Raw genomic sequence first — 27,092 nt, 5'->3', positions numbered from 1 at the left:
GAGATATTATTGTGTCCAAGCTGTGGCTGTGTTGAGACCATACCGCTCTTTAGGTACCACTGTAATTTCCTCATATGCAGCTTTGCAAATGGCATTAGTAGTATGCAAGATGCAATGAAGCCCAAGGCCTGCAGAATTTTTCTTGCAGTTAATTGGGCCTTTGTTGCCATTGTTTTGAAATATTGAGTCAGTTGTAGTTGTTTGTCTGGCGTCAGATAAGCCTTCTGGGCCGTTGTATTCAAGCTGGCACCCAGGAATGTCATATTTTGTGAGGGGTACTAGTTTTGACTTCTTTTCGTTTACTGTGTACCCCAGGCAATTTAGTAGATGTTTCACAAAAGCCAGATGATGTAATAGAATGTCCTTGCTTTCTGCTTGGATGAGGCAGTCATCCAGGTATGGGTATATTTGAATTCCTCTTTGTCTGCAGTATGCAATTACTGGTGCCAGGCATTTTGTGAAGACTCTGGGCGCAGTAGATAAGCCAAAGGGCAGTGCAGAGAATTGGTAATGGGTTGAACCTGCAATGAAATGGAGGTATCTTCTGCAACTTTGTCTGATAGGGACATGCAGGTATGCCTCCTTGAGGTCCAACGTTACTAGCCATGCTTCCTTGCCCAATATGGGAAGAAGCTGCTGTAGTGTTAGCATCTTGAATTTGGGTACTTGCAAGTAGGTGTTTAGAATTGAAAGGTCCAGAATTGGTCTCCAGGCATTGTCCTTTCTGGGCACTAGAAAAAGTCTTGAGTAAAATCCTTGACCTTGCTCTCGAGTAGGTACCAGTTGAATGGCTCTCATGTCCATGAGAGCTGTAATTTGTTTTTGTGCCTCTGCCCATTGATTTTGTGGCAGATTTGGCATTCCTCTTTTCATTGGCAAGGTGTGAAAATGGAATCTGTATCCTCGTAAAATTATGTCTAGGACCCATTTGTCCTTTGTGACAATGTGCCAGTTGTCTGAAAAAAGTGCGCGTTTTCCTCTCAAGGGGGCTGCCAAGAGAGTGTTGCTTGGCCAGATGAGGTGCAAGTCATTGATTTTGCCTTCTGGTAGATTGGGACCTGTCTTCTCCTCCCTTCTGTGTTGTAGTGCCCCATTGGCGAGGTTTGTACTGGGCTTGTGGTTGTCCTCTGCCCCTTGGGCGTCTGTATTTACCCCTCTGTGGTCTGTCTGTAGCTGGAAAGGACCAATTTTTTGTTGGCCAGTTTCTGCTGAAGCGAGGGGGCTGTACCTGTAGGAAATCTTTGACTGTCTGCATAGATTTTGCCTTATCCTCCATTTTCTTTAAGACTTCTGCTTTAACTCCAAAAAGAACATCCTGCTGTAAGGGAGCATCTAGAAGTTTTGCTTTAACATGATCAGGTAGAGTTTGTTCCTTTAACCAAGCATGCCTACGTATAACAGACCCAGTGACAGCTGCTCTGCAGGAGGCCTCCAAAGAATCAAACCCACATCGTAAAGTATGTTTGCCCACCTGTTCAGTGGCATGCAACAGATCCTGCGTTTCTTTCAATTCAGATTGTTGAGGGAGAGTGGTCATTTTTTGCTTTAACTGAGAGATTAGAAATTGCTGATACTTAAGCATGTGAAACTGGCAATTTAGTGCCCTCATAGCTAGAGTGGCTGAGGTGTAAACCTTTTTCCCCCACCTGTCTAGTGCTCTGGAATCCCTCTCAGAAGGTACAGGATTTTTAGCCATAGAAGCCTTAGCCCCCTTGGGACCCTGAGAGATTGTCTCTGGGTCAGCAACAGGGCTTTTGTAAAGACATTTGTGGGAATCAGGCACTCTATAATATCTGTCAGGCTTAGCCGGAGCAGGAGGAAGAGAATCAGGGTTAAAACTGGATTCTAAGTAAACATCATCCACAATGTCTAAAACTGGTGGGATGGCAAGTGGTCTGTGTTGGGGGAGTAAAAGAAACTCTCTGAGCCTTTTCTTCGAGTCAGAGTAGTCCTGACCTTCCCAGTGAAAATGTTCCCTCATAGTGTGTAAAGTTTCCCCAAAAAGATTACTCCTTCTCCCCTTATGAAGATTCTGATGCTGAGGATTCCACTTGGTCCTCAGAGGAGTCTGAAGAAATGGACACTTGTTCAGAGAATGCATAATCTTCCTCTTGTCTAGGCCTTTTGTCAGGAGGGGGCTGGGAACCCCTGATTAAAGTGATCAAATCTTCAGCCATTTTGAGCATCTGTTTCTTAGGCATGGGGCCTTGAACAGGGGACTGAAGTGCAGTCTTTTTAGATTTAATAGGAGTCTTTGTCTTAGAAAACGATTTAATGGTGAGCGTCGTCGGTCTGAAAACTCCTTCAGAAACCGATGGCGTTTCTGCAGCACTGACATCTTTTTCAGCAATGTCGTCGGTAGGGCCTGAACTAAATGGCTGCGTAGGCCTGGTACATTCCGTCAAAAATTCTGAAGAGGTCTCGGGTTCCAGATCTGCGGTAGTCATGGGCTGCGTCGCAGCCTCACTGAGGACCGGAGAACCGGAGACCAGTCCAGTCGAGGCCTCGGAATCTGGCTTAGGCCTGGGCTGTCTGTCCTTATCCTTGCGTTTTTTGTGCACGCCGGTAGTCGGTTGCTCCGATGGCATGGTGTAGTTAAATTTCCTACTGAAGTAGTGTTGTGCGAAATCAAAGCGTCTTTTAATAGTACGCTTATTAAACCTAGCACAAAAATGACAACTAGTGACATTGTGGTCTGGGCCTAGGCAAGGTATGCAATAAGAATGAAAATCCTTATGAGGTATTTGCTTCCCACAAGAAATACAATTATTAACTTTTTCTGACATCGGTCTGAGGCAAGAAAAGTTTCCCCAATGGGGTACTTAGCTTTATAGAAGACTTCGGTCTGAAATTCAAATTCGAAAATCTCAGTAGTCGGCTGACCGGCACTTGTGAACTGCTTCTGCTTCGGGCACCGCGCGGCAAGAAAGACTGAAGAAAATGGCGTCGGTTGCATTATATATACCCCTGGCGCACTGACGTCAGGGAAGAAGCGACAGCAACCAATGCCGGACCAAGACTTTGGAATTCCAGCCGACTGCGGGACTGCCTGACGACAGGATAACCCAAGTGTGATGACTGCAGCAGGGTAACACGATGAACATCAGATAACACAGTTCTATCGTTGTGGTAAATACATAACTTTTACTTTTTAATTAATATTTTAAGTTACTAAAAAGATAAATGCTAACACACAGTTCTAACACAGTTTATGGCATCTGTTATACTGCGGTTATTTTATAATATCCATCAGACTTGTGCGACAAGGACTTAAAATGATGCAAACATGCTGTTTTATTTCCGGAAGGTTTCCTTTAACACTGCCATTAGCTGCTGAATGCTGAAACTGCTTACCTTGATATCTGGAGGTCTGATTCATTTTCCATGACCCCTCATTCCATAGCAGAGTTACAGCAACTTCTTCCGTGGCTTCCTATTTCACAGCAGGGGTACAGTGTGTTCTTCCATGGCTCTACACAAAAGCTACAGGTAGATGAGAATGCTGCCTACAGTCCATAGTTTATATCACTAAGGGCATCACCTGAGGGTGACAACATGGCTCTCAGAAAACCAGGCCAGAAAGTCAATGTTCAAGATTTGAAGTGGTAAACAGTCTGAAAAGGACACAAAATGAACAGGAAATGGAATCTTCAGCAAACAAATGGCAGTGGATATTACAAAGTTGAGAACTAGGACCAGTCCTTTTTAACAGTTTTTTTTTTTTTTGGGCGGGGGGGGGGGTTCTCACTGCTGATCATCAGCTGCCCCCTGGTCCCTTCCTTGGCAGTTAAGATTATGACATGGTTAGTCAGGTGATGGGTAGACAATGAGTGACTGACACTTGGTTTGACAAGAGCACATGCAATTTGTTATACTGTCATTCAGTTAACCTATTACTTTCCTCTTATTCTTTTTTTTTAAACAGGAAACATCTTTATTAAATTAACATGTATGCCATAGGCAATCTTGCATTTATATAAATGAAAATAAACCATACCGACACAATCTCCGTTGCAAACACTATACATTACAAACCATACCGACACAATTGTACCTGCAAACATTATACATCACTTATGACACAGTCAGTCATTGTCAGTCAACCATTACATAGCTCATTCAACTCATGTCTTCTTTTAAACCTCATTCCCCTTCTGCATTTATTGACCCCAAAGTTCCCATTTTCCCTATGTAATTTGCTCCTACCCTTTTCTAAATATTCCAATTCCAACTGTTTTATCTCTGTTATCTTTGCTACTCCTAGTAAAGTTGGTTTAGACTTTGATTTCCATTTTCTAGTAATTGTTTTTTGGCAGCCATCATAATTAGACTCAGCAAGGCCTTACTATGTCTAGGCAATTCCTATTCTGTATCATAGCTCAAACAAATAATTTCCTTAGTTACACTGATTTGCTCACCCAGCATCTCTGACAGTGCAGTCAATAGGGAATCTTTAAAGTTTGCTAACTCATTACCCTCCCAGAAAATATGTTCCCAGTTACCTTTCTTCCCCATCACACCTCCAACATTTGCTGTCTACCCGAGGTAAAATTCTTTGCAGTCTACTTGGGTTTATAAAAATATCTATGTAAACATTTCCAAGCAAAGATCCTAAATATTCTAGACTTTGTTGCATATTTGGGAAACATACATATATCCCCCACTGTTTCTTTGTGAGTTGCTTATTCAATCTCTTCCCAATCCTTTCTAACCTCCTCTGATTGAGTCTTATAGTTATCATGCAATATTTTACATGCTCTACTAATTATTCATTTGATAACAGCTACTTATGTTCTAGATTCTTCTAAAAACTCTACCAGTGCTGGTCTTTAGTTTAGGATTACCCTATTTCTTTCTCTTTACTTATACTCTGATTTCAATCATTGATAGGGAAATCAAGCTCTGACCTGCAGTCCAAATAAGTACTTGGCATCTTTCCATTCTATTACCTTCCCCTCTCTAGTTACTTACTCCCAATACCTTGGTTCCTTTGCCAGCTTTCTCCAATAAATTTCATCCCCCTATTGCCTACTGTCTGCATCCCTAATTGCAGTCATTCCTACTGGCAGAATCTCCTTTCTCCAACCCTGTGTTGGCTTAGTTCTTAGAATGCTTCCCGCTCCTTTATGAATATAATATTCTGTATGATTATTGTTATTCTCCTTAAAGGTCCTCATCTAAAATCCCAGTCTCTCCTTGTTTCTTGAGCTTTCCTCCTGTTTCATCATCATCCCTTTCCACTTTGAATTATAGTTTTTTTGCTTGTGCTATGTATAGGAGCCTTAACTGTGTTTCTCTGAAATATCCCCTCAAATCGGGTAATCCCAATCCACCCTGTTCTACTGGGATAAGCTTATACCACTTGACTCTTGCCATCTTCCCCTCCTAGATAAAATCCTTCAGCTCTTTATTAAATTGCTATCCACAACTTCTCCTTTTGTTGATAAAAATATGCTGGACCTGTTTATAAGACTAAACGGACTAAAAATGTTTCAACTGCTTGTTATCTTACTATCAATATCCATATAACAAAGCTTCCATTTTCTCAGTTTTTGTATTATCTTTTGCTTAGTCTCTTCAGACATATCCTTAGCTGCCACACCAGAATAATTTTTAATCTGTACTCCTAAATACTTCATTTTATCATGTCCCCATAAGTATGGATATTGCTGAACCAATTTGTATATGGGTACATAATTTACTGCTATTGCCTTTGATTTAGCTTCATTAATTTTGTATCCCCCCCAAAAATTTGAAACTTTTAATACATTCCACAGCATTATAATGTCCCTTTCTGGTTTTGTCAGGTATGAAATAATGTCACCTGTAAATAGAGCCAGCTTTTCTTGACTACCATACCAATTACATCATTGAATTTCTGAGCCCCTTATTTGCTTTGCTAATGGTTCTAAATATAATGCAGATAACAAAGGGGAGAGAGGACACCCCTACATGGTAACTGTTAAAAACATGATTAAGCTCCCATCCAAGAAGTGCTATGTTGGCATAAACTGGAGCACAAACTACGCCCATAGCCACTCCAGATATTTGTTAGTAGTACTGCCCCCTCAAAGTAAATGTAATTATAGCCTAAAACAAGAGACATCAATTCACAGATCAGTGTAACCTCATCATGGGTCAGACTAGAGTCAAGGAATAATACCTCTTTCAAAGTATTCCATACCTTCTTTTTTAGGAATACATGTAAATAAATCCTTGACATCTGTAGTCAAAAAAATTAAATCGGGGCTCCATATGTCGTGACTAAGTTGTCCCAAAAACTCCCAGGAGTTCCTGACTAAATGTGGAACCCCTTCAACAATGTGCTTCACCTTACTTTACACAAAAATAGACAAATTATGGGTTTTGGACCCTCTAGCAGAAACTATGGGCCGAAAAGGAGAGGAAGAAACTAAAGTATATTAAGGCAATTTGAATGGCATTATGTTATTTAGTTCTGATGAAGTCATTACCTATGATGAAAGTTCTCAACTAGTGAATTTTTTGACTGTGCTTGGTTTAACAATAAAGTGGAGTTTTTTAATGGCTAATGGGTGCATTGTATTTGATTAATACAGGAGGAAATTGCCAACCTGCTATTTGGCAAATCTGGCACAAACTTCACCTCCCTGTCCCCACCAGCCGTACCTCAAAGCATATCTAACACCAGTCCTCTGCCTAGTATCTCTAGAGATCAGGTCATCTCTGTGCTCTCAAAGGCCACAAACACAGCCTCAATGGGACAAGATAACATCCCAAGTTGCTTAGTAAGCAATCTAAAACAGGACCTAGCAGACCCACTTGGCGTTCTCTATTACCAGAGCCTGATAACTGGCTTTGCTCTGGTAGAGTGGAGAACAGCAACAGTAATCCCCTTGCACAAAGGAGAGTCATCAACTGACCCCCAAGAATTATAGACCCATAAGTCTAACCAGCCTCATCTGCAAGGCTATGAAAAGAATCATCATGGAACTTTTCAACAAGGTAATAGGCAACCTTCAAACTCCACACCTAACCCACTTTGACTTCATTAAAGGTAGATCATGCTTATTAAACCTAGTAGACTTCTTTGAGAAAATCACCAAAGCCCCAGATGAAAGTAAGACCATAAATACTGGCTATCTTGACCTGGCCACGGCTTTTGACACAATCCCTCACTTAGATATCATTGAGAAACTCTCCAAGCTTGTGACTAACCCTTATATCACTAGATAGGTAGGCAACTGGCTCACTGACAGAACACATACGGTCAAAGTTGGTGACTCTCCACCTCTACAAGTGGACCCTTCACCAGTGGCATACCACAAGGATCTGTGCTGGGCCTTTTACTGTTTGGAATCTATTTCTCATAAGTCCAGGCCAAAGTAGATGGCCTTTGGCTTACCAAGTTCACTGATGATTGTAAATTGGGTGCAATCACAGAGTCCCCCAACAATGTTAACATATTACAGGAGGGGTTAACACAGACAAATGACTGGTGCCAAAGCCACAGTCTAAAACTAAATGTAAAAAAAAGTGCATTATCATCACCTTTGGCAAAGTGGAATTCCCTGCTAATGACAAGATTGACAGCACCCCCTAAGTTCAAACCCAGTGGTGTCAGATCTGGGAACACAGGTAAACACAGGTAGATAGCAATCTGAACTTCAATCACTAAGTTTCCACAGTGGTAAGGAAAGCTTTCTACATTGCACATCTCATAAGTAAGAGCATCGTATCCAGGTCTAAGAATGTTACAACTCCACTATACTTGACCCTCAACAAACCAGTAATAGAGTACGATGCTCCCTTCTCCATATATGTCACCAGATACCTGCATCAGCTGAAGAGAACACAGAGGTTTCACACCAGGAAAATACACGGCCTTCAAACCATGACTTACATGGACAGACTGAAAGCCCCTTCACTGTACTCTGTATTATACAGGCTGCTGAGAGGCAGCTTGTGCCTGGCCTACAGGGTAGTCTCTGACCCTGCCCTGATGGATACAGTTAAATGGCACAAGTGTCATTCACTCTAGGGATCTTAATCTAGTCCGTGACATTAACAAAACATGCTGGAGAGACGGATACATCTCACAGAGATTGCCACTACTCAGAATAAACTTCCAATTCATGTGAAACAGAGCTCTTCACTGACACTATTCAAGTGCAACCTGGACAAATGGAGGGAAGACCGCAAATTCACCCCAGGTGCAGCATTCATGTCCCTCATAGACTGGAACAGCGTTTATCACAGACTTGCTCTGCGAATTACATCCATCTGACCAAGGACAACTGAGGTAACTCAGGATTAACATGGCTAGGATTGTAAGGGCTGCTAGCCTAGTAACCCCTATGGACCTATAATCATGGTTTACTGTTGAAATGGGCCTGTATGAAGCTGGATCTGATGGATCTTTACCCTGTTTAGGTACAGCTACCACCACCTTCTTCCAGGATGTCGGTACTTCTTCTCCTCTTAAAATACTGTTAAACAAAACCTTCCAGACCTTTATCATTTTTTTTCCTCCTAGCTTCCAAACGTCCATAGGAATACGATCTATTCCTGGAGACTTTCAATTTTATCACATCTCCTCCTATCTTAATTGTTAGTAATTGGTCCTCCTCTACCTTTAACCTTGGCATATTTAATTCTTCCATACACATTTCTATTTGTACCTTTTCTTTATTTCTACATTTCTCTGCTTTATACAAACTTTCATAGAATTTCCAACATATTTCTAATAATTCTACAGGATCCCTTGCAATCTTCCTTGTTATAGGCTCCCTAAGCTTGGTGACAGCCCTTTCTACTTTTTGTTGCCTGAGTTGTTGTGCTAAAAGTGTTTGTGTTCTAGAATTATTATAAAAAAAAAAAAAAAACAGTTGCTTAACAGAAATCTTTATAAACGCATGTATATTACTGAGGTAATTACTTATTTTCTGTTTAGCATTCTGCAGTTGCTCCTCTTGTTCAGCGAGATTCCCCCTGTTTTACAATACTTTAACATTTGTCAGTCTCTCTAATTAATTCTTATTTCTTAACCATATCTCCCTTTCTTTTCTTACTTTTCTCTTCTAACAGAAGCGTTACAACTTTTAAATTCAAAATGTTTGTCTTTTCGGCCTTTCCCGGTTAGGGGTCGCCACAGCGGAACTGTGGCCCGCTAATGATTGGCAGTCGCGTTTTATTGTGCCGAGATGCCAGCCCTACACCCAACCTTCAGTGAAGGCACGCCCATTCACACGTCTTTCGGAGGCCACTCAACCACGGGGAGGACATGCGACTCCACACACAAGGCACTCCAGCAGAGAATCGAACAGGATAACCTTTTGCTGTGAGGCAACAACGCTACCACTGTACCACCGCGGCTACTTTTAAATTGCAAAATAAATAAATAAAATACATTACTCATATTACAGTGACTAACTGAAGCATTACATTACAACTTTGTGCTGTACATTTCAATAAGTATACAAAATTCATTACTGCATTACATTTATCCCAATTACTATAAATAAGCATTAGTGATAATTACCTTTGGGAATGTTAACAAGATCTGCAAATGGTAAACATTACACCTTTAGTACAATGTTAAAGGCTGGTAAATGGCTGATAATGTGAGTCATTTGCAGCTCTCCCCAACAATAACAAAGGCCATTATCACTGTTATTAGTGAAAAAAGCTTCTTTTCGAAGACAAATGTAAACAGGGAAGCTAAAAAACACTGATATCCCCTGGAGGAGAATACTGCAAGAATGCATGCAGAGGACTCAGTTACCAATGTTACCAGACACCCTTCACAGTTGTTGGATTCTTCAAAGAAATAACACTCTGTTAAACGCCAAGGTCTACCCTAAATGCTCATCAGAGATATGTCAATGATCTAAGGGTTCCTCTGCATTATGATGGTGTGTCCAAAAAGCATTCCACTCCAGTACTGGAAATCTTCACAATTTACATACGCAAAGTGCAGTCTCAGTAGCTCAGCAGGCAACACACTCACCTGCAGAGGAGAAGGCTATGGGTTGGATTAATTTTCAAGGTCTCTTAAGATCCTCACAAATCAATAGCCTACTAAGTACCTATGAATCCATAATGACTTGTGTACAGAAGTTCTGAATAACTCCCATACTGGCACAGCAATCTTTTCATACACATTGCCACGGTAAGACTGCTTTTTCAATTAGCTTTTTGCACCCCACTTAGCACACTTGCTGTGCTTGTCATATTCCTCAGTGACAGACTAGTTCCAGTTTCTTGGAGATATTTGCAGCTGGAAAATGCTGCAGGATCCAATCCTTTTGAAGGTTCAGGCAAAATAGTTCACATATCTCTCCTGGTTTGGGCCATATACAATAGAGGAAGAAAAGTTAGACTGTCCAACAAGTGGGAGCTAGGTATTTATTAGTGTAACACCAAACCCAGTTGTATTACTTTTGTGCTGCAGAGATGCCCCAGACTAGTCCTGCCAATTAGTTACATGTAGCACAAGGTCTATAATATCACCAATATGAATGAATGGGCAACACACTGGGGCAATATTTGACCTTCAGGGGATGAATTAATTGCACCCTACTGTCAAACACCAATGCTGCTGAAGAATTGTTTCAAAGCAACAAATGGGAATCGAGGTCAGATAGTGCCTTCATACCTGGATGAGTACGTGGCAGAACAGGTACATCAATGATAAACTAAAAGTCTGCTGGAACACATTGGTGAGTATAAGGACAGTCAGACCCTAGAGAACAAGGAAAACTCGGATCCTTGGACTCAATAAGCTCTAAAGACTTGAAACAGATTTTGTTGCAGTAATAAGGTAACAAGTGAAGTTTGCAACTTGTTATTCTTGTTTTATTTTTCTTTTAATATGCATGTACTGTGGCGGTACATGGACAGCGCAGTGGCATTAAAAGGTTCTCCAGTTTGATTCTTGATGGGGGGGGGGGGGGCTTCTGTGTGGAGTCTGCATGTCCTCCCTGCGTTCGTGTGGGTTTCCTCCAGGTGGCCTGGTTTCCTCCCATGTTACAAAGACATGCATCTGGAGCATTTCTTCCCGGGCCTCCGCTGAAAATTGGCTTTGTTCCATGTCAGACTTTCCCAGTTAACAAATGTTAAATAAATATACTGTGTAAAAATCCTTCACTCTTAACTGTAAAGTGCAGCACAAGTATAGCAGTAGTTTTTTTTTAATGAAAGATGGCTTACACTATTATGACCTACACCTCATTCTTACTTCCTGCCTGCATTTCTTAAGGTTTAATATTTGTTTTAATGTTGATCATTTTGGTATCTTAATGTACAAATAGGGGCTGCTGCCCAACCTTGCAATACTTTTTCAGTAAACCAAAATAAATAACATGTATCTGGATATTTGGAGGTGCTCCCTTTATCTGTTAAAATGTCAAAATATTGCTAAATTTAATCAGTGGTTTGATAAATGTAGTGTGACATTTATTTACACAACTATTCAGTGTTTTTTACCAGTAACTCAACTGTTCTTTCAAGAGCTATACAAATGTTAACTGAATGTGCTTTTATTTTTTTATTTTGTAATTTTGGCATAGTATTTGCAACTAACTTTTAGTTAAATAACAGTTGCAAGCTGCTGCATTTTAAATGAGTGGTTACACCAATGTTGCTTCTGCAGATGAAAAACTGATGCTTGCAACGGCACATGCAGGTTATACTGTAAGCAATAATTTTAGCATTGGCCCTTCCCTCTTCCACTGGGTCCACTAGACCTGCCTTAGCCTCCCTCAGGCTACAGCCAACCCATGTCCGAGGACCAGCTCACACTGCTGCTAAGGAGCATCTTGCCCTTATGTATTCCAGTTGAATCTCATGGGTTGTGGACTCTATGCCATCTTGACCATGCCTTCATGTGCACCAGAGCTGGAGCCCCACCCCCATACAGACTCATTCCATGCAAATGCTTGTTCTGCAGCAGGGATCTATGCAACAGTGTCCAAAAGCATACACCTCCCTAAGAAGGGCACACCCAGCCTCCCTGCTTGTGCCATCAAGTGTCCAAGCTGCTATCAAATCTGGGTCTCCTTGGCCATAGTCGGGGCTTTATCTCTATGTCACCACTGCAGGCTAAAGAGACCAGTCCCTTTAATGCTTCTACAAAAAGAACAGAAGAAAATATAATGACACTTTGCAGTGATCCCACAGATCTGTAATAAGGTGGGTTAGGAAAAATGAGGAAATACTTGTCAAAGTTTGTAGAATTCTGTTGTGCAGCAGTTTACATTACATGCAAGAATATGCAATGTCACACCCAGGGCAATGCCACCCAGAGGAAAGACTATATAAGGGGGGGGTGAAATACTGCCACCGATATGGAAAGCACTAGGGGATAGGCTCTACTGAATGAACTAAAGGTGGGCAGTCAGTGTGAGACACCAGTAAAGACGACCTAACATTCGCGGGCAGGTAATATCACTAGCACCAAATAAGAAATCACTTTTGCTTTGTACAAATAATTGCTCAGATCACATTCAGAGTAATGAATACAGATACAAACAACGGTTAAGCACTACAGTTAAACAGAGATGGATGTCGAGATCCAATCTGAAGTACTGCATACAGTTATGGGCAAAATGACAGACATTACTAGCAGCAAACAGTAAGTTATTGTTCTTTATGGATGTTTGGTGAGATAACATATGGAATACTGAACATACTGAAGAACAAGGGAGAGCTTTTAGAAGCAGGAAACAGAAAAGTCATTCTTCCTCTGTACCAAGTGTGGAATATTGTACATAGTTATGAGTACTCATCTTTACAAGGACAGTTAGGCTAGGAGGATGCTAAGAAAAGGCAACAAAATATAGTTTATGATCTATACCAAGATACATAATACAAGACTAATAGTACTAACATGATTATAAGTCATTCCATCACCACAGCATTAATAAAGTGCTGTTTCAGCACGGTCTATTTTTTCTTATAGAGAGGCTTTGCTCCCCTTGAAAAAAAGACAGTCCCTGCTCCCGGCAAATTGTAATTTTCCTGGAAAAGAACTTCTTTGCTGTGGCAGACTTAGTTATGCCTCTCAGGCTTTTTCATAACATGTTTCAAAGAACCCAGACTTGTGGAATATACTAGAAAAGGAATAGAGCAGAACATTTCAAGTACCTTAAGGTAATTAAAGCTGAAAAAGTCAGCACCTTTTTAGACACAGATGTACACAATAGCATTATTTAAAGATAGGGATCTGGTGATGGGGATGAGGGACAGCTTACAATTAATGTGAAGAACATTATCCATGGACTACATTATGGATAAACAAGATATCTTTCTTAACAAAACTGGGGAATCAAAACAGACTGGGAACTCAAGAATGCAAAGGAAGGAAAAAATACAAAGTCATTTGATGGTAACAGAAGGAAATGTAATACTGGTAAACTAAAATCCATGGCTTTTAACCTCTCACCTACAAAATCAAGTAAAAATCCAAAACAGTCAGGGTTAATAACCTCAAATTCAAAAATACCTATTTTAAAACACTAAGTGTTTGCTGGGAAAGTTGATAGACTAAGATATGTAAAAATACACACTTCTAAATAATATTAAATCTGTATCTTCGTTTGGTATGACGTACTGACTTCAGCCCTCATTGCTTTTCACAAAAATCACAAATTTTACAAAAGACAGAGCAAAACCTTGAGCCAGAAATTTGCTATATGTACAAACTTCTCAACTAAACAAATAAGCTGGTAGATCTTGTGGGCCATATTGGTTCATAACTTCCATAAACTAGTCACTTTTATATTTCTGTTAAAACACTGAAAACAATTTTTTACTTTAAAGATGAAGACAGTGTTTGTATGTCTGTATGCATGTGTATGTCTGTATGCATGAGTAAGACTATTCAGCACTGGATACACGCTATATCACAAGTGCCATGACTAAATTAAAAGAAGCAAAGAACTCAAGACTGCTGACCATTATTCACCTCAGTAATCAGAAGTGTAACTAAGAAAAGACTGTATCCACCTTTACTCTTCCAGGTCACAGCTGTAACAGGTTTATGAATGTAAAACTACAGAATCACCACTAACATACTACCATTCGTTCATGAGAAGACACAGTTAAACAGCAGTCACTTTTAAAAGCAACACATCTCACATATATGTGCATAGGAAAGTTTAATTGAGAAACAGACCTCTCAACCGTACCAAATTCCTCGGTATTTACCGGTTTTGAGGGCAAAATATTGGGGTGCCATGAATTCCCCGAGTGGCACCCTTAATATCTAAATTTCCTGGTCTCCCTCAGTTTTTTTTGTAATTTACCACTTTAAATTTTTGGCTGATGTCACCACACATCACCAGCCTATAGGGGCATGTGTGATGACATCAGCTACTGCATGTTGGACTCAGAAGGAAATAGGGATGGCGGGAGGCATAATTTAAATTATGCAGAGTCCTCCAGGTAAGAGGAAATAAACAACTGTTATTATTTGTTGCGCATTATCTGCTGGCCAGCCAAGATACTGCGTGCAAGTTCATTGTCGGCCTGTATAACTCTGCGCATATCCACGTGTGTATGGCAGTATAACTCGAATATTGCACTACATTTAGTTTATCTGTCTGGTGTGTTCAACCATGCTTGTGCCGCTCTAATTCAAGTTTGCTCATCTGTCTGATGTTCGACTGTTGCTGCATTTTTAATGTCCATGGCAGTTCAGTTGCTGTATTCGCATTATCGTGCTACATTTACTTATTTACTTATGCTGGCCGAGTTTGCTACACATTTATTTAGTTTGTTTGAGTTTGCTACATTTATTTACTCTATCTGCTGGCTGGCTGTGCAAGTTTATCGTGCTACATTTATTTAGTTTGTCTAAGTGTGTTGCTGGCCATGCAAATGGCAGTTCAACCATTGCTGTATTCACGTTTATTGTGCTACAGCTTTTCTAAGTGTGCTGCTGGTCATGCAAATGGACCAGACAGTAGTTCAAATGTTACTGCATTCAATCTTATTTAGGTTGCTGCATTCATGTTATCATGCTACAACTGCCGTTGCTGATTCAATCTTATTAGGTGTGTTTTAGTTTGTAGTTCAACCATTGCATTCAATCTCATTTAGGGTGTGTGCTGCATTCAATCTTATTTAGGTTGCTGCATTCACATTATCATGCTACAACTACCATTGCTGGTTGCTGCATTCAATCTTATTTAGGTGCGTTTTAGTTCTGCCGTTGCTGCATTCAATCTTATTTGGTGTATTTTAGTTCTCAATCTTATTTAGGGTGTGCTGCCGTTGCTGCATTCAGTCTTATTTAGGTGTGTTTTAGTTTGTAGTTCAACCATTGCATTCAGTATGTGTGTGTGTAGGTATACCTGGTGGTTAAGGTTACTCAGACTCAAACCTTGTACCTTAGGTACAAGAAGCAAGAGCCTGAGTTCTCTACCCATACCATCGCTTCTGATTGAAGGAGTTATAGCTCTCAACTGTACAAATTTTCACAAAATGTCTGGAATGATGGCGCAGTGGTAGTGTTGTTGCTTCACAGCAAGAGATTCTCTAGTTTGATTCTTGGCTGAAGTGCCTTCTTTGTGGAGTCTGCATGTCCTCCCTGCGTTTGTGTGCATTTCCTCTGGGTGCTCTGGTTTCCTCCCACGATACAAAGACATAAATCTGGAGTGTTTCTCCCCGGGCCTCTGCTGAAAATTGGCTTAGTTCCAAGTCGGACTTTCCCAATAAATAAATGTTAAATAAAAAATAAAATAAAATTTATGGTTTTCTGGCAAATCAGTGAGAACTGAATTCACTAAATAATGATAGTCATTTAAGTTTGTCTTTCCTATCTTTCAGGAAACACATAGCAACACAGCAATTTATTCTAGCAACTTTCTAAGATTATATAAGCAATGTTTAAAATGTGTCCCCGGTTTTGAGTCTTTGCCCCCCCCCCAAAAAAAACAAATATTGGCTTTTTTTGGCAAGAATTTAGGCCTTGTTATATTCCAGTTTCAAAGTTACTAGAGTAGTCACATGATTGACTAGCCTCTGGTCAGAACCAAAAATATTTAAGGAGACAATGCTGTAGCTAGAAAACTAGAGGGCACTGTGGCATATAGTGTGTTATACTAGAACCAATATAATGAATAATAAATACAAAGCCAGAAAAAAATTTGTAAAAAGATATATGTTACATATAAATATAAAGTGCTTGTTTTTCAAAATACAATATAAATTTCATGCGAAACAAACTGAAAAAATATTATTTTTATGCAAAGCAATATTCTTATTTTAAATATGAAAATACAAAGTGCCAAAATACTATCTCTCAATTGCCTTTAATTTTAGTAGGCAATAGATCAAGATGTGGTCATTGGGACCAGGCCAATTTAGGGCATTCAGCGTAAGCTACCAGTAGAGTTCACATTTTTCGAGAACCAAAGATCATAGTCCTCCCTCTGTCATTTATAGGAATCTGTTCAATGACAGAAAATGTGAAGGTGTGAGCGGGGTATTCTGAAACACGTTTGACCAGGGCATTTGTGTCTTTTCTCATATATCCTGTCCTGTAATCTTCTCTCATTCTTTATAATATAGAACCCCGGACAAACGGTAAAGTGGCCACAACAGACAATCTTGGTAGAGTTGCAGATAAATTTATTTGTAGTTTTAATCAATATATTAATTACAATAAAGGTATTACCTTCAAGTATAAATCTGCAATAAGAGCAACACCCACATTTCTTCATGTCTGCATTTGTATTTCTTGGGGAGTAAATACGTTCAAAAATGTTCTTCAGGCTCTTGTCTTTTTTAAAAAACAAAATTGGGAGTAAGACCCACTTGATCTCATATATTTCTTTAGTTTGTGAGAATGCACCAGTTATTTCTCACAATGTCCTTAAATGAAAAAAAAAAATTGTCCAAACTAAACACTGTAAGGAAAGATTTCTTGAATCTTTCTGTATTGTTGGTGTTGTTAGTAATAGTAACAGTACCAGTTAAGGTTGGTGGGTGTGGAGTCCAAAATTGAGAGAAAATATTTTTGTGTTTATTAACAACTTCAAGCATCAGATCATTGATGAACTTAAAAGGATAGCCACATTTCAGAAACATGTCTTTAAGCAGGCAACACTCATCCCAACAGTAGTCACCATTAGTGGTCATGCGGGCAGCTCGAACAAACTGGCCTTTTATGACAGATTTTTTTGTGTGTGTGGGGGTGAGCACTGGTAAAATGAAGGAAACTGTTGTTTCGAAAAATTTTTGAAGTAAAACATTTCTGTATGATATTTTTCGTAAGCCAAATGTCAGGGTAGGCAAGGTGGCTGTCATGAGTTTGATGTGTGACTTACAAAAAGAAGTCTATGGTATTGTTGATGTAATCAATAAGTGAGGGAATCTTGTGACTATCTCCATCCCATAGGATAAAAATATCATCCCAATAGCATGCAAAAAATTTACATGATGTAAAAAAATGCTAAATCAATAGCATTTTTTTCCTATTGAATCATAACTGTATTAGCAAACAGACCGCCACACATGCTGCTTCCATTGCAATTCCTTTTGTTTGTAAAAAAATACTTCTTTTTCAAAAATGATGAAATTGTTTTCCAGGGTAAGTTTAAGGAGATTTTCATATATGTTAATGTAATCTTGTTTCACTCCCTTTTCTGCCAGGAATTCTGTAAACCACTCAACATTAAGTTGGTGTGGGATGACAATGTACAAATCGTTCATGTAAATGGCGATAAACATATAAGTGTCTTTGAGAGATGTCTCATTGAGTTTCCGGAAGAATTCCCAAGAGTCACGGCAGACATGCATTTCAGAACACACACAAGATCCTTAATTTTAATCTCTAGGAATTTAGAAATGGGGTGGGTTATCGAATTCACAATGGTTCGGAATAATGGTGGTTGTGCTAAATTTTTATGCAGCTTTGGAATCCTGAAAATGCATTGAATAGTAGGTTTGTTCACACTCAAGTTGTCATAGTCTTCTATAGAAATTTGTTTATCAATGAGCAAATCCTTTAAGTTTATTCTTATTTTGTTGTATGCTATATTCAGTTCATTGATTGACACATTTATATATGCATCATCACCTACCAGTTTCCACATTTTTTTGTTGTAATCAGATTTATCCATCATAAGTCTGTCCCCTTATCTGACTTCATGATTCTTACAGAATTGTTATCCTGAAGTTGTCATAGAATAATTATTTCCTTAGCAGTAACATTGTCCCTATGTTTAATGTGTTGTCTGCATACTAAATTACTAATATCCAGCTCACAAATTCTCTCAAAACATTGAATAACTGGATGCAAGGGGGGAATTGAAGGTGCTACATATATGCAATGGGTTGAGAGCTGTGTTCAAGTTTTGAAATAAAAGATTAAAATTCAATTTTGTCCCCTTTCTGCTCTCACCCCTCTCCTCTGTGGGTATTTGCCTCAAGGGGCTGTCTGCCACTGATTGGAGAAATTCTGTGGACGTCCTCTGATTCTCTCTGACTGCCTTAGTTAATTCTCCTTCACCTAAAAAAATTGGTGTTATCGACATTGTCCAGTCTGGAGAAATTATGTTGTTGCTCTTCTGTGACTGGGTCATTTTGCACATTGTTAAAATATCGAGTACCCCAAAGTTTTTAAGGTAGAGGATGGGGGATATGCAATATTGTTAGCTTACTCTCTAAAGTCCCAATGTAGTTTAAGTTTCTGGTTCATTATGGTTTGGACTTGTTGGTCTATACTTTTAAAAATAAATACATATTCAGTTTTAAATTGTCTGTACTGGATATCAGAAGTAATACTACTGTCCAAATGAGATGTATCGACTATTAGTTCTTCAATTAGTTTATGTTTATCCAGCATGCCCATGTACTCACAGCCATGCCTGTTGAAAAATGGAATGAGGTCAAAATGTAGTGGAGAGTCCGGGACAAGCCCTGATGGAAAACGCCACATTCTGAGACCATTTGGGACCATGTTGGCTTGGATGCATTCAAGAAAATATGCATTGTCTAGCTGGAGCCTTTTTACATTATTGAGTTTGTAATCAAACTCATAGGGTCTATCTGCAAAGGTTGAGCTGTTTACTATGGGTGGCTCATTTAAGATATTACTTTGTTGCCATACATTTAACAAATTTACACTGCAAGTTTGAACAGAAGGAATATTAGGAACACTTGCATTAACATTGTCCATGTTTGCTTCTTGCAGACATGCAGGCTGTTCTTGTCTCAGGCTGAAAACACTGGTCCATAAATACTGTTTGAATCAGCTCTTTGAGATGAATGGTTCATAGAACAGGATTCCCTCAGCAGGAGAAAGGCAGCAGTAAAGCTGTTCATCCGCTGTGATGGATGTTGAATGTGAAAGACTAAATTCTCAACTGTTTTTGCTGCAATTCAATAAATCCAGTATATTCTGCATTGAATAAAAGTGGTTGGGAAGCATCTCCAGTCTGTGTTCCCTTAACCATACAAACAAATCGACAAATAAGGAACAAAGAAACCAGGAAGACAGAAAGACGAACTAAAACCAGGTGTGTATGGCACAGAAAATGCAACCAAAAGATGTCCTGAAAAAACAACCTAGTTAAATCCACTGGCTTTTATTTATACAAGCAGAAATAAAATTTGTAAGACAAGTGCTTTCATCTTCCAAAACTAGAAAACTTCATCAGATAAAAGCAATTGAAAAAAATAAGCCTTTTTATAGTCCAGTTTCAAAGTTACTAGAGTAGTCACATGATTGTCTAGCCTCTGTTCAGAACCAAAAATATTTAGAGAGACAATGCTGTAGCTAGAAAACTAGAGGGTACTGTGGGATATAGTGTGTTATACTAGAACCAACATAATGACTAATAAATACAAAACCAGAAAATATTTCTTTGTGAAAAATATATGTTACATATAAAGTGCTTGTTCATAAAGTACTTGTTTTTCAAAATGCAATATAAACTTCATGTGAAACAAATTGAAAAAATATATTTTATGTAAGGCAATATTCTTGCAGTATTTTAAATATGAAAATACAAAGTGTCAATATATTTTCTCTCAATTTTGGGCTCAACACCCACCAACCTAACTGGTACTGTTACTATTAAAACACCAATAATACAGAAAGATTCAAGAATACTTTCTTTACATTTAGTTTGGACAGTTTTTTTTTTCATAAAAAAACACTGTAAGAAAAAAACTGGTGCAGTTTCACAAATGAAAGAAATATATGAGACCAAGTGGGTCTTAATCCCAGTTTTAATTTTAAAAAAGGCAAGAACCTGAAGAAAATTTTTGAAAGTATTTACTCCCCATGAAATACAAATGCAGGCATGAGATGTAAATATTGCCCTTACTGAAGATTTATAGTTGAAGGTAATACCTTTATTGTCAATATATTGCTTAAAGCTAGAAATAAATTTAGCTGCAGCTCTATCAGGGTTGTGTATTGTGCCCACTGTACCATTTGTCCTAGGTTCTAACTGGAAAGAGAGAAGATTACAGGACAGGATATATGAGCACATATACAATTTGAAGACCAAAAAAGACAAATACCCTGGTCAAACATGTTGCAGAATACCCAGATCACACCTTCACGTTTTCTGTCATTAAACAGATTCAAATAAATGACAGAGGGGAACCATGGTCTTTGGTTCTCGAAAAACATGAGCTCTACTGGTAGTTTAAGCTCAATGCCCTAAACTGGCCTGGTCTCAATGACCAGGTCTCAATGTCTTGCCTACTAAAATTAAAAGCAATTGAGAGATAATACATTGGCACTTTTTTATTTTCATATTTAAAATAAGAATATTACTTGTATAGAATATATTTATTCAGTTTGCTTCACGTGAAGTTTATATTGGATTTTACAAAACAAGCACATTATATATATATATATATATATATATATATATATATATATATATATATATATACATATTTTTTTACAAAAATGTTTTTCTGGTTTTGTGTTTGTTATTCACTACATTGGTTCTAGTATAGCACACTATATGCCACAGCACCCTCTAGTTTTCTAGCTATAGCACTGACTCTCTAAATATTTTGGTTCTGAACAGAGGCAATCATGTGACTAGTAACTGTGAAATTGGACTATAAAGAGGCCTATTTTTTCAAGTGCTTTTATTTGATGAAGTTTTCTTGTTTTGCAAGAGGAAAGCACTTATCTTACAAATTTTATTTCAGCTTGTACCAATAAAAGCCTTCCTGCTTTATCTGTACCTTCTGTTATCAACACAACAAAACTATTCCAGGCAGTGTCACAGAGCTGTCTATCAGGGCCTTGGCTTCTTATATGGCTTTTTAGAAAGCGCTGGATTCTAGAAGTATTCGAGAAGTAGCAGCTTGGTCCTCTGTACATACTTTTACAAAGCACTACAAGCTTGATTCCCTCTCTTGGTCTACATCAGACTTTGCTAGGGCCATTCTTCAAGGATCCTAGACCCTTCTCCTTCCACCTCCAAAATGTAGTAAGCTAGGGCAATTTACCCTATAAGGCTACAGTAGCAGTGATCAATATGATGATCATAGTACAAGTTGTGTAAATAAACCTACTATAACAGTAGATGCTCGAATACTGCTGCAGTAGCTCCTCTCTCCTTCAAACCCCCTTTTTGTTTTTTTTTTATGCCAGGGTGTGTGTGTGTGTGTGTGTGTGTGTGTGTGTGTGTGTGTGTGTGTGTGTGTGTGTGTGTGTGTGTCTGTCTGTGTGCGTGTGTGTGTGTGCGTGCACTTGTGTGTGCGCGTGTGTGTGCTTGTGTGAGTGTGTGTGCGTGTGCGAGCGTGTGTGCATGCATGTTCGTGCACGTGTGTGCACGTGCACATGTGTGAGCGTGTGTACGTGTGTGCGCGCGCACATGTGTGAGTGTGTGTGTGCGCGTGCGTGGGGGGAGCGTGTGTGTGCGCGTTGGGGGTGCGCGTGTGTGCATGTGTGTTTGTGTGCGCGCGTGTGTATATTTTTTCATCTAGTTATGTCCTCTCAGGGCGCAGCCTCCCTCTCTCAGCTGGCATAAAGACTCTAAGGGGCTTTGCACTCAAACCTGTATTTTTAGATAGCTCAGCTTGAGCTGCCTAACAGTTTGAGTGAATGGAAGGTTCTCTGAAGCGATGGAATCTAGGCGGTTGTTACATTCCTGGCAGTACGTAAGCCATACAGCTAAGGGTACTGCAGCAGTGATCATATGAACATTTAGTGTTACAGTAAGCTTATTTACACAACTATACCATTCACTGTTATGTACCGAGTGTATGTCAGGTTAGTTCAGGAGTAGTGTTTGCATCAAGGCAGTTCCAGGCCAGTCATCTCAGAGCTGAGGGTCTAAGAATTTCAAAGGTGTTGTTTGCTGTGATCTTTTAAATTACTGCTGCATTACAATAGTTCCACTACATACAGAAGGAAAAGTAAGTTATGATTTTTGAAGGCAAAATTCTTACACATAGTAAACTCAGACACCAAAATTGTCAGCAGTACACCATGCATCACATCTCACCAAGGCCATCACACTATACATTCTCAATAATATGCCAGGGGTCTAAAGATTAATCTTGGGCACAATTATTCTTATGAGCACCTACACTATTAGACTTCAAATAAAAATTTATTAATTTCCTTTTAGCATCTGTTTGGCAATGTCAACAGGGTATACCTATTATACCTGTAGACATAGTGAACCTTCGTACCTGGCAACAAAGATAAAGCAACCCAAGGTTCTTATTGCAAGATTTCATGCCTCTCAACCTCTAAATGCAAGAAATATGGACAAAGCTAAAAATAACTGGGGGGGGGGCGCAAAAATAGAGACAATTTTTAAATATTGCATTCATAAAATAAGAAAGCTGGTAGAATAACATTTTGTTTATTACCTTTTATTTTCTGAAGGGTATGAAGTCTTAAATTGAAGTGATCTGTCATTATTTAGTGACTTCAATCCAAGTATTTGCCAGAAAAAAACAAATTTTATGAGGAACAGACCAAAAACATGAACCAACAATTAGGACATTCTGTAAAAATCTGGACAGTTAAGAGGTACTGAAAATTTGAAGTGCAGACGTTATTCTGAAATCTGTTGAATGATTGGGATTTTTTGCCAGGTTCGAAGACAGTTATAGTTTTCTTTTGGTATCAAGTGTGATTTAATGTTACTATAGCTGGATTTTCCTTTAAATTATTAAGCAGATTCTTCCTTTTTTTTTTGGGGGGGGGGTGGTTCTACATAACTGATGAAATGTGTAAGAAGCAAGTGACTGTGAATGATGATTCTAACTAATTGCAGATCATCATAAATGAAGGGGCTGCTTGCTATCATAGTCAATGGATATCTCAAGGAGAAATTCAGTCAGTTTCCAACTTTAATGTTTGCTAAAAAGAAAACCGTGGAGATATTTTCCTCTTTTCTAAGGATATTGTTGCAGGTTCATAGGTTGGTACTAGGCTATCGGCCCCAGGTCCTATACAAGCCTAGCCATAACAATTCCATGGATATTTTTTTCCCACAGCATTTATTGTATTTATATATATGTATTGCATGACCTGTAGAACCTACATGATACGCAGAAGACATTAGAGCTGCATAGCAAAAAATTCCCTGATGGCTGCCTGGATGACAGCCATGGTATGACTGACAGTTATCTAGAAAGGAATGAATGGGTAGGGATCACGGCAATCAACCAGATGGTCAGAGGATACAGAAACGCTTGCCCAGTATCAATGGCTGGACCTGTGTTGGTACCTGCACTGTGTGCACAAATACAAATAAAGGTGGCAGTTTATTAGCCACTCATTAGCCACTTCAATAATGGCTGACGTTTCACAGTAAACAAACCTCTTGAGGGATTTTATTTTCTGGGATCTCTCTCTGGGAGTCTCCAACTAAAACACATATACCAGTTTCCTTCTACTAAAACACATATACTAGTTTCCTTCTGCTGTACAGCCTCATCTAAAACCTACATTACTGAAGAGGACTTAAGATTTTTTTTCTTCTTTTAAACAGATGTTGGTGAAATTAAGTTAGTTTAGTTTCCTAGTTCAACTACATATTTCTTTCAACTAGATACTTCAGGGTTCTGGTGAAGGCACACTTCGAAAGGCTGGATCTTCCATGTTATGAGAACCAAAAAAAGTAAGGTGCCATCAGACTCAAGTAAACGTAGCCTTTTAAGTTTCCTCTTTTTCAGTTTTCATCCATCAGGCTGTTGTTATGATTTGTGTTATGGCAGAAACACTAGGTTTGGAATTTGACATTTTTAACTTTACCTGACTCACCCCCTCCTAAACAAATGGATTTTTCTCCTTGAAATTATAACACAGTCTTCGATTTATGAACCTTTTTTGTAACACATTTGCCTTACTAAATCTGTACCAATGTTCTCATTGTTCATATTTATCACTGCCATGAAAACAATCCAAACACAAATGCATTCATAATTACTCTTGCCTATCTCAAGTACATTTGTCAAAAGACCCAGTGTGGAAGTTGTGATGATGTGAAGTAGTGCCAGCTGTGCTAGTGGGAGAAGGGCAGTGCATGTGTAACATATGACAGCATAGCTAGCTGGAGTTTTGTAAGGAATTGCACATCATTTGAATATCAAACTGATTTGTACAGATGCTTATGTTAAAATGTATCTGTACAGTTGTTTGCGTTAAAAAATTAACAGTGGGTCCTGCTGCACAGAAAAATAAATATACATGTATGTCAGACTGTGTTGTTGTAACTGATTAAATATATATCATTTAACTGAGGATACTGGAAGGGAAGGCATTAAGCTCAGCCCAGATAACCTTAAGAAAAATAGCCTGAAATTAAATGACTTGATTTAGGCCATAAATATTTTATCTCACAGGCTGAATGCAGCCAGAGATGCAATGTCCGTGCAAATCCTTTCTTCAAGAAGGGTGGAAGTGCTGGAATTGTTTTATAGCTTCCAGATGCTGTATTAAGCCTTAGCAAAGTTTTATGTGTGTATTGTGACACGTGTGCCAAATTGCAGCTCAGTGGCTAGTGAGTGCGTAGTGCAAGAACCACAGAGACAGGTGACCAGATGTGATGACATTCTGTAGCCAGCACTGAAATTGTATTTGAATATTAGTGAAAGATGTGATAGATGCCCTCTGTTTTTGGAACTGACAAGACAATCATCCACTTTATTTTTTCCTTGCTTTAGTAAGTAACTAGAGAACAATAATTCTTCAGGTCAGTTAGGACAATATAGTGAGATTAGCCAAATTTTTTTTGTATATGTGAGTTTTTCCATCTGTATTTTTTTATATTTCCTGTGATTAAAACTCTGGTGTTTATTGTAAATAAATATTCAGTATTTTCATGTTTTCTATTTTATTATCGATTATTAAATATATCCATACATTTCACTGTGGCTGGTCTGTTTGAAAATATTTAACCTTTGAGAGCACTTGCATTTATTTAGTGGCCCTGTGGCTCCACGTTCCTAAAAGTCTTGTGGCGTGTTCAAATACTACCATTTATACAAGTATTATCTTTAATAAGAGTAATTGGGTACCCTGGTAAGAGCCTTAAGAGTAGGTGGCTTTAGGTGTTCTGGTGGCAGTCTATCTACCTTATAGCCTGGGTGGAGGTGGCAAAGTGGACGCTGTGCCAGTTTTTCCCAGGTGTGTGTGAAAATTAAATCTCAAAGAGAGTGTATATGTCAGCTAATTAGAACAGGGACACTGACAGCAATGATTTGACAGAGAGGGTGGTGGAGGATTTGGCTCGGAACACGCGGCTAATAACTCAGCTCTACAGCTGTATCAGTGGGGAGTCTTATTTGGGGCCTGGAGAGAAAGCCCAGCCCCAGAACTGGAGTGTGTATTCCCTGTGTGCTCTTAAGGGAAACTGTACTTATTGCAGAGAGTTGCATCTGAAAATAGTGTGTGTGTGTCTACTTTTTTTCTCAGTGAACATTTCCCACTGGTGTCAGTGGTGAGGATTAAGGCTCCTTGATCAGTGGCCTAGAGGAGGGATGTCACAGAAGTCATTACACATACTATAAAAAGTCCTCAAATAAAATACTTTTTTTTCTGTCAGATAAAACATTCACTTTTAAATATTTACTGACTGGAAACCATGGCCCAAAATGACCAGTGGGCCCATAATGACCAGTGAACTACTCTCAAGCAGGAAATGGAGTCAAGTACCAAAAGTTTTGAAGAAGCAGAAAGAACTGAAGATGATGCCCACCAAGACCACTTTTATACAACAGTGACATTACCTGTAGCAGAGTGCATCAGAGCAGAACAGATAATAGTCTTACACAGGCAGATTTCTGACTGCTGGAAATTTCTTTTGGATCACATCCAACGTCAGTGAATGGAAGCTGAAATGTTATGAATACATTCATGCAAGTACTCTGCTAAGAAATATACTGCATCTCCTTGCTTTATCACAGTCTTACACCTTAGTCATTTACATTATCTTATATCCTGTGTCATACTAAGCAATGGTCTAGATCTCACTTACATGTGAAGCAAAAACAACCAATGCTCTTTTCTTTGTTGTCCAGTAAAGTGTCAGATTAAGTAGATTTTAACTACACAGGAGGCTCCATGCAACCTCTCAAACTTGTCCACAGGCTGGTCCTCTTTTTTTTTCTCATCAAATGTTGAAAAGCCGACAACTTTTCTACTCTGTCACTTTTTACTCCCGTCTCATTTACCCACTGCTTGAATCCATGTCCTTGCAGTGTTTCACTTTGTCCCTTTTGAACCATCAGATGTGTTTCTAAATTCTTAGGAATGAAACCACTTTAAGATGTCTAATAAAAATCAAAGTGTAATGTGAGGAACACAAAACTAAGAACCAGACAAACCCGTGTAGTGCTAGCAACCACGAACAACGTTGAGAATATGCACAATGCCAAACAAACAGCAATAAAATTCCAGTCAAGCGCTTTTGTCTGTACTTGTCAGGTTTCTCACTCTAAGAAGTCTCTTCAAGAAGAAAAAGAAAACAGAATATTCTCATTCTACTCACTATCACCACAAAATGGACACAGACTGACGAGTGGACTTAACTTACTGTAAAGTTTACTGTTTAACATCTGTACTGCTTACAAACCTACAAGCTTGACTGGAGCAGGTTACAAACACAGGT

General features: G+C 38.9%; 1 protein-coding gene across 2 annotated transcripts in view; it reads right to left on the bottom strand.

Moving 5' to 3' along the window:
- The window catches only part of LOC122799575, a 597,377-nt gene that overhangs the window by 121,414 nt on the left and 448,871 nt on the right, over positions 1-27,092 (bottom strand). The gene's annotated exons all lie outside the window — the stretch shown is intronic.

This window comes from Protopterus annectens, chromosome 4.part0, assembly GCF_019279795.1.
Source record: "Protopterus annectens isolate FY-2018-M chromosome 4.part0, PAN1.0, whole genome shotgun sequence".
NCBI classification, from domain to species: domain Eukaryota; kingdom Metazoa; phylum Chordata; order Ceratodontiformes; family Protopteridae; genus Protopterus; species Protopterus annectens.
This window is presented reverse-complemented; position numbering and strand designations above follow the sequence as displayed.